Below are 9,585 nucleotides of genomic sequence, written 5' to 3'. Positions count from 1 at the left end.
TTGTGATGAACGCAATTCTCTAAGACTGCTGCCACCCCCTAAACTTAGAGGGTGGCAACATTCTCACTGCAAGCTAAAAGCAAACTCATTAGGAATGTAATAACAAATGCTTGAGCAAAGGTTTGCACATAATAAAACTATAGACTTTCACAATTTGAAGAAGCTATTAAAAGTACAGAGCGCCTTGCGATGCCTAGCTAGAGAACTCGGTGAATTATTTGTACCATTATAGACGCATCACAAAGAACCACAGTCAGACAAGGAGAATTCCAAAAGGATAATGCATAGAAGATAACAAGAAAAGAACCTTAAGTAGAATAACGCATGCAACAATGCGTTGGAGTTCATGTGATTGAAGCCATGCGTTTAAAGGATGTGGAGGATTCTTCCGTTGTAATTGCGCACCGAGGAGAGTTATTATCACACCTACAAGAAGCAAACGCACCACAACCAAGGAAGTAGCCGCATATCCAAAATAACAACAAATAAAAATAATAAACTAAGAAAGTAATGTAAAAGATAGAGTAGAAGACGTCCATGGAGAAATTGGAGTGTTGTCACCACAAGGAGTCTCCCATACAAGAGATGGCTCTCAACTGCTTGGGTCAAGGGGGCTCGCCCTGACCGTTGGAGCTTCCAGCAATTGTTGGACGCATGATGGTTGTCATGCGTCTAAGACTGCTTCCAGCTTATGCGACAGATAACTTTTCTATCTCGGGGTCAATATTTGACTTTTGACGCATCACCTATCCTTCAAATATTATTTGCAGCTTGGTCGCACAATCTACAATAAGCCTAAGATTGAAAGGGTGCCTGCGAAAATACAAAAACTTCACAAAACATTAGCTGCCACGTCCCCGGCAACGGCGCCAAAAACTTGTTGGGATTATTTAGGGATGCGTTTTTGTTTTATTTTATTTATTGAGGATGGATGGGTAGACATGGCTTATGCACTTGCTCCCATGCGTCTGAGGTCATGCATCGGAATGATGATGCGTTAATCTTAGCATGCAATGATCACGCGTTCCTATCACAAGTTTTCTTACGCTTGCGTCAAGTATAACACAAACGCAAGTTTGTCGAGTAATCCAAGGTCGAACACGGGGACTTGTCACTCAATAATATTTGTGAGGTGATCTGTTTGAGGCGATGAATAAGAATAAAAATAAAGTGAAGAAGGTTTAAATGTTTTACATACTACTCCTACTCCTAACTAAACAGATTGAGCAATAGAAGACTTGCAATGAGAATAAATAGAGACATAACAAACATTAACGCATAGAAATTTTACTATCTTAAATCGCCCTAATAATCCTAGTTCGTTGTACTAACGCATCACACCTCTAGATGGTCAGCCGCATGATTATATCTCTATAGTGCATGGTTGCATCGAGCATAAGATTGTACCTATCTCTAGAAACAATACGAAGCATAAGATTGTACCTATCTCTATGTCAAGGCTGCCGGTGGTGCCATGGTTGAATGGTAGAGATGTCTCTCTCGAGCTCTATCTTTGGCGAATACTCCGATCGTCACTCAGTCTGGGCTGCGGAGATGAAGAATTTTCACTGGAAATCTCTTTCAAGCTCTCATTTGTGATAAAAAACTTCTGTCTTGAGGCAGAAGCTCAGATGTCTCAAAATGAAGGTATCAAGGGCTATTTATAGAACTTGGACGCCGACAGCTGTAATGATGGAGGTATGGCTCACTACTGCTTTTGTCTCGGTATGGGCATTGTCACATCACCTTATCTTGTTGATACTCCCAAAGTATCCGTTTGAGCTAAATTTAGCTAAAGTTATCAACGCGTTCAACCCAACTTGCGATCTTCTATTATGGTTGTCACTCTGTGGCCGCAATCTCTATTTGTTCACCATATTCTCCATGCGTTGGACGCATGGGCTTACCGTCTACGTTCGTCTTTTGCGGTCACCTGGCTTCAGCGCATGTGTTTGTCTATGATTGCTTATTACAAACGCATGTGTTTGATTCCTGCGATAGCTACAAAAATAGACACTTTGGCACAGAATAACGCATAATATTGGGTCAGTGAGGTTTTAGGTGCTTATCGACGCAAAACTCAATTTTTCAAAAATTCTAAGTATTATCACTGCGTTTTCTACCTGTTAGCCCTTATAATTCTAAATAAAAGGCTTATAATAACTGGCATTTCTGTCAGTTATCACACAACCTCCAACACTTAGGAAAATTCCTACTTCCCTTTCAACCTAGCATCGCGCCTACCTTCATCTGCTTTAGCTTTCCCGAATTCTGCCTAAGTGTAGATTGTTCTTTACCATCCGAGAGTACCCGATTTCAAGACTTAGAAAATTTTCCTCATCTCTACCTCAAACGTATACTCATTATAACCTCCATATAATTTTCTCTACTACAAACATTATAACCAAATGCTTACAAGAATTTAAACACATAATCAGGATAATTAACATGTAATTAAGGGGACTTAAACATGATTAACTAGTTAAATAGGTTTAGAAGTTTACATGAAATGTATCAAGCCGCGGTCGCAATGTCTTGTTTCCTTTGGCTTGGATGGAGGCTTCTTCAATGGTGGTCACTGTGGAGATGAAAACACTCTCTCCCTTTTTAGAGAAGAAGATTGAGTTTTCACTTAGAATTCTCCAAAAAAAAGCTCGAAAGGTTGAAGACAATGGTGGAAATGGGGAGAAATTTGGATAGAATTTCAGCCAATCTCTTGGAAGAAAGTCTTTGCTCTTAAACTGATTCTCAAAGGGCTATATATAAGCGTCACAGGAAGCTTCTTTCTAATGATGATTTGACACCTTTGTATTTAATTTCATGCCCTACTATGCCAATTACTCGTATCACATATTCATCGGTTCTGCCGCTTGCATTTTGATTTGACTTCCATCACCCACACGTTTGTCATTTTCTACTCTTCATATTTCTGTTCAACGCATGGTTCTTTGTGTGCAAGGTTGAAATTTGATCTGAACTCTTTTTATGTGTCCACAACTGCAACTTTTCTTTTCTTAGTTGAGTTTTTTTCTTTTCTTAGAAATCTTGCATTTAAAGGTGTTAGATTTTATAACTTTCAGGATAAATGAGTTTTGTAAATGTAGGAATACAAAGTTTAATTATTCACATGAATTTCAGTTCAAGTTAATGCATTTTCCCCTGAATTTTCCTAATTATTATAAATAAAGAGCTAAAATAACTTGTATTTCTACAAGTTACCAAATGACTGGGTGGGATTGTATGGAGAGGAGAAGTGAGAGTACTTGGACAGTGCTCGCTACTATAGGAGGTCAGGTGGTCAGCTTGTGCTGCAACATTGGTCTCCGCCGGCAGGGGGAAAGGCCTGAAGCTAAATGTTGACGTGGCTTGTTATCCAAATGGGGCTAGGATTGGGTTGGGTTGTAAAACCCAAACCCTAATTTCCTTACTTAAGTAAGTTAATTAACATGTTAATCAAGATTAAGTATAAGTTAATAATACGTTTGTTCGAAAAGCTTGAAGAGGAAAAGGAAGGAAAAATGTTCTAAGTGTTGAGCATTAAGGCCCTAGGTAGCAAGACAATGAGGCACTTTGTAAGGAAAAGTTTGGCTAAGTATAGTAGCCTTGCATTGGAAGCCTTGATGTGTTGCCTAGGTGTGTGGCAACCATGTTTCATTGAGGTTATTTGGACACATGATGGGCATGAGACCATGCTATGTCGCTAAGTGATGGTCGTATGAGATGCCATACGTTGAGCAAAGGCATGTGTTGGTCAAGCCCATGAGAGGTTAGATGGGCAAGGATACACGCATAAGAGTAAGAAGCCTTAGGCGATAGGGGTTATGCATGTACGTTGATGTGCGTTGGTGCTAGTTGAGGTATGCACCGAGGCTGGGCATACGTGCGATGGCCAGATGCATGGTGTAGGCAGGCAAGTCCATGCGATGGTATTAGACAAAGTGATGGGCACAGGAAGCGCCAAGGGCTGCGCTGGCTGGTGGGCTATGCAATGAGGTGATGTCATATGCTAGTAAGGTGATGTTGAGCCATGCATTGGTTTAGGGGATGGTTGAGTCTATGCGATGTTTAAAGCAAAGGCCACGGCAAGGGAAGTCAGGTGTTGGCACTAGACCAAGCGATGGGCTAGATGTGTTGAAGCAATGCGTGGGGGTAGTGGTTGTGCGTTGATTGTGCCATGCGATGGTGAGTTGATGGTGAAGCCTTGCGTTGATCAAACCATGATTATAGCTTAACACCTACTCTAGTGGGCCAGCTATCAAAGTTAAGGGAACTAATCCCACTTACTGGGCTAGATAACATGGTAGGACTCAAGCTGAAGCATGCAGTCTTCACTATAAAAGGAAGACCTTAGTTTAGAGAGTCGATTTAAGCATTTTACTCGTGCTAATGAAGTGATTCTAAAGCCATTAAAAAGAGTGTAGTTGAAGCTTTAAAGCTACTGGGAGAAATCTCCAAGGAATTCAAGGTGAAATCTGAAAAAAAAATTGCAAGAAGGTCAAGCTCTCAAATGAATTTGGGCCAGTGATGAAGATTTGAGGTTTTCGGAAAAACCAAGAGAAATTAAGAGCTCAAGTTTTAAGGTAAGAAAGTTAAGACATTTTGAAAGCAAGTTTGTAAGGAAATTTTCCAACAAGTCTGGAAAATAAGTTATTCGAGCTCAAAGTTGAAACTAATTTTTGGTTGAACAAACAGGCAGTTACAACCGTTGAGCAAGCAGGTTGCTCAACCTAGGCAGGTTGCAGGCGTGCACGAGAAGCTAGTTGAGCGCAAGGCATGCGCTGGGCTATGTGCGAGGGTATGCGTTGAGCTGTGTGGGTATGTGCTGAAGTAATGGGCACTGGCTATGCGTTTATGTGCAACTGGTTGGGTGGATAAGGCATGTGATGGGCACATGAATTGTCTTATTGGCCACATAGCTAAGGTTTAGTAACTCAAGATTTTCATAAGTGTTGGACACATAAGAAGGTATGCATTGAAAGAGAAATTGATCTTTTAAGCTAAATGTTAAGTTCATTTAGGTGAGTTAGTCTCCCAAGAAGATTAAAGGCACTAGCTAAACATGTTATTCATTTCCACAGGGTTAACACCAATAAGAAGGGCTTATCAACCCAAGGAGGAACGCTCAAGGCTATGAGTGATAAAATTGATGTTTTTCAAATGTTTTAGTAACATATGCTTTACTTAAATGTTTAGGCTCATGCTGCTTATTTCAAAAGATGTTTAAGATGTTTCCAAGCAAACTATATTTCATGAAGTCCTTAACGCATGCTGGTTTAAAGAAGTTTATAAAGCATGAATTAAGTATTTCTATACTTATTTTATAAGAAGCATGCGTTACAAGTTGATGCTACAGTAAAGATGTTTATGCATATGATTTATGATGCTATACTTTCAAAGTATGATTCACTTCAAAGTATGAGTTTTATGATGATTATTAGAACTCGATACTAAAGGATAATGAGAAAGTATTTGGGCAATAGTACCTAAAGTATGATGATACTTAGTTATAACCATGTGCATGAAGGTAGAATTTACGTAGGTTGTGTTGAGAATATTCCACACCAACTAAGGTTTGTGTTCAGAGATTAAGCAAAAGGGTTCTCTCTTAACTAAGGATTATGTTAAGCTATTTTTTTAGCTATGCTATGTTTGAAAGTTTTAAATATGAGTTTGCTTGGCAGTTTTCTAGTTTTAAAGCATGATATTTATGATATATTAGTCACTCATTGGGCTAGTAGCTCACTCGTTTTAAATGTTTTCTTTCTCAGGTAGTGGTCAACTCCTCAAAGGTTAACTATATTGCCGCTCTGCCACTCAAAACTCCAATTTTCAGAAAAGTTTAGGTGTCTACTTATAAATGCTTGTACATATGTATTGAACATGTTAGGGACAGGGGCTAGCTATCGAGACGCACTGAACTCTGTATTTGTTAGTAATGTAATTATTTTGTATGCTTAACCCTGACTGAGTTATCTAAGATTAAGTTTCTTAAACTGTTGTTATATTCCAAGCTTTTTTAAGCAAGTTTAGTATAATGGTTAGATAGTAAATGCCCCAAAAGGGTTGGGAACTGCTGTCGTCACATTCTCTTTTAGATTAAGAGGGTAATTTAAGAGGGGGTGTGATATAGGTGTTGTGATTAGAGACAATAGTGGTGAGGTGGTTGTGGATCAAGCTAAAAGTTATGGGTTTGAGTTATGCTCCTAGAGAATGTAATAGAGTTGCCCACAATTTGGCCCGTTATTTCTTCTTGTGCTTCTTGTAGTTGGTCTATTAATCTTCTTGATTGGCTCTATTCACTACTACAGAAATTGGATTACTCGACTTTTTTCCAATGTCAAGTAAAAGGTATACTTAACGCTTATAAAAGCGTCGAGTATTCGACTGTCAAGTATAGTGTGATAATTTGACTTTGAAAAAATGTCAAGACAAATATTTCTTGATACAATTTTCGTGTCAAGAAAGATAATACACTTGACATTGGTGGTATGTTAAGTTTATTGATTCTTGACATTGATTACATATCATATATGATAACTCTTGATGTTTTTTATTTGTCAAGTATATGTCTTTTTTTCTTTTCAAATTAAATACCCCAATCGATATTCTCATTTTATGCCTTGTATTCTAACAATACAATTACATCAACTAAATAAACATTATACATTTAAGATATATCAACTCAATATATTCACTAAAAATTTCATATGTTCAACTATGACCTTTCATATGAACACTCCTCACAAATTACAATAATATTTCTCTTGTTGGGGTTGATGCCCTAAAGTCTCGTGTCCTGTAGTTTGTAAACAGTTTGTACGAACGCTTGTGTTGTTAATATATGATATTTACTTCACATCTTGTATTTTTTCTCAATTACTTGTTTTATTTGCTTTACCATAAACCAATAAACATAAAATCCCTGGTTATCTGTATATGACTCAAGCATGCATGTGGTGACATACAAGTAGATCATGTCTTGAGTGATAACCAAAATGGTCTGTAGTATATGGATATAGGAGGGAAACCTTATCCTGGTAATGCTACTGATGCGACCCGCTTTGTGGAATGGTCACAAGTGTTGTGACTTGTCACAGATGGTCTGATCCTGATTATTCGTGTTGGGGATATGCGAGCTAGGGCGTCCTATACAAAGAGTTTGTATAAGACCTGACCACGAAGTGTTAACGTCTCGTTATATAACATTTTTCATGACAGGGACTTCACTTCATTAGGATGACCATAGGTAACATGAACTCAATCCTGAGTGAATTGGAAACTCCTGCCATTGAGGGTGGTCCTTTGATTTGTATGGGTGCGAGTGGCCAGTTTGTCGATTCAAACCTACTATTTTGGGGATTCGTCTGATTTGAGAGCTGGGAACTCAGCTACACAAGATAAAATTCACTCCTTCCCCGAGGCAAGGGTAAGTAGATAGGTAGCTCCCTTAAGGGCTGATTCCGGGGCTTGAACGATGTGACGTCACACACCTTCTCTTGGCTTGAGAAGTGTTCACACATAGTTGGACTATGTTGTTTTGTTCATTAGAGGAATCAATGGTACTTAAGGAGTGAGATGTAACTATATAGGCATAACGGTAATTTGGCCCAGCTGTACTTACGAGCATCTGTGAAGGGTCATTGTACTCATGATTGGTTATATCCGATGGACGCAGAAATATATTTGTGGTAAGAAGAGTTCAGCTGTTGGTCTTTAGTGGAATGCCTGACAGTTAACGGATGGTGGATCTTGTGGCTAAAGAGTTTAGTCAACTATTCACGGACCGTTGAAGCTTCGAGCCACAGGTCCATTAGGTCCCCTGGGTAGCTTGGATAAAGTCAAGAACCAGAATTTGGGTTAATTTGAAATGTTCAAATGGACAAGAGGAAGTTCGATTATATATGATATAATTGGAGTGGTTAATTATATATGATATAATTGGCTAAATGTATGAGATACATTATTTTGGAGTAAATTAGATTAAATATGATTTATATCAAGTAGAGGAGAAAATACTATAGTAGATATGTGACATCAAACTATAAAATAAAAATATAATATGATTATATTTATTAATTAATTAGTTGGTTAGTTATATGATAATTAATCCATAAATCACGTTTGGACGTGGGTTAGTGGGATTCGTCGGTTATTGTAATCGGTGAATTAAAATAAAAAAATGTTTTCATTTTGAATCCTCCGGAGTTCAATCGTCCAAAGAATTCGAGAGAGCGCGCTGATGTTTTGCTAAACGATCGCTTACGTAAAACGAGAGCCTATACGATAGTCCTCTCCGCCTAAATGATCGTCTACCTTGCGCCTAAACGATTGCACACTGTCGACTACATGATCGCATAGCTTCTCTAAACGATCGTATAGTGTGTCGATTTAGCTAAACGATCGTATATCTTTTCCTAAATGATCGTTCAGCAAATACTATACGATCGTGTAGCTTCTCCTAAATGATAAGCAGTCTGCTATGCGATAGCGCTTTTTCCCTCACGCTTGCTTATCGCCTACACGATTCGTGTTTCCTCCTTCCTTTACCAAATTCACCAATGGCCACCCTTCGAGTTTTCACTCCGAGAATACCCGGGGCTCTTTAGTGGTGGTGTCGTCCCCGTGGCATTTGTGTTCGTGCAATTGTTCGTACTGCTATTGTTGATGCTGCTGTTGGGCGTTGGTAGATCGCTTGGAGTTTTCCGCTTTGTTGGAGTTCCGAAGTGTGAAGAACGTCTTCAACTGGGATAGAACTCTTTCCCTTGTTATGTTCTTGTTGTTAGCATGCTGTTAATTAAGATTTGTTTGTATAACTGTATGATTTGAATGTATAATTTGTATTTCGGTCACTGTGAAATCGAAGCGATCTGAACGTGCTCATGGAACTCTTAGATATGAGATCCTTCATCTCTTTCAAATGTACATGGACAAATAAAATCTCAACTATTTCTTTTGTATACAAAACTCAACTTTCAACAAACACAAAAGTGACATTGTTTAATAAGTAACCTCTCAACAAAGTACATTATTTAATCTATACATTGAGCTTTGAAGTCTAAAGATCGAGAACTAAGGGTCAGGCAAGCCATGTTTAAGCAAGTCAACCTGCAAAATAGAATAAAGTGCGATAACATCAAATTTCAAAATATAGAAATAAGTGTTAAGATACAACAATGACAAAAAGTCACGCACAAGGAAAAATGTACATGATTGGCTTACTTTATGCAATGAAAAAAATATCATACTCGAAACTTAAAAAATATCTACAACTTAAAGTTAGGAACTTACTGGGATTTTATTCCTTCTCTCTTGACCATATCCAGCCCAGGAGGAACTATTACCTTTCGCTGTAAAATAAAGGAAGATGGGAGAGATTTGAGAAAATAGAATAAAGAGGCAGAAGATTATCAACAAATCAAGTATAGGCTAAAATTTAAAATAGAAGAATGCAGATACCTTTCCCCCAACTTTCACAACTTTCACAAAAAATAGAGAATACTGGAAGCCCAATTTTATCTACAAGCAATAAAAAATTTCTTCACAATTTCATTCACCAAAATAACCAATTAACTCCAAATAAATTAC

This window comes from Benincasa hispida, chromosome 5 (assembly GCF_027475165.1).
Source record: "Benincasa hispida cultivar pf3 chromosome 5, pf3_genome.v1.1, whole genome shotgun sequence".
NCBI lineage: Eukaryota > Viridiplantae > Streptophyta > Magnoliopsida > Cucurbitales > Cucurbitaceae > Benincasa > Benincasa hispida.
The sequence above is the reverse complement of the archived record's forward strand: the minus strand, read 5'-3'. Positions refer to the sequence as shown.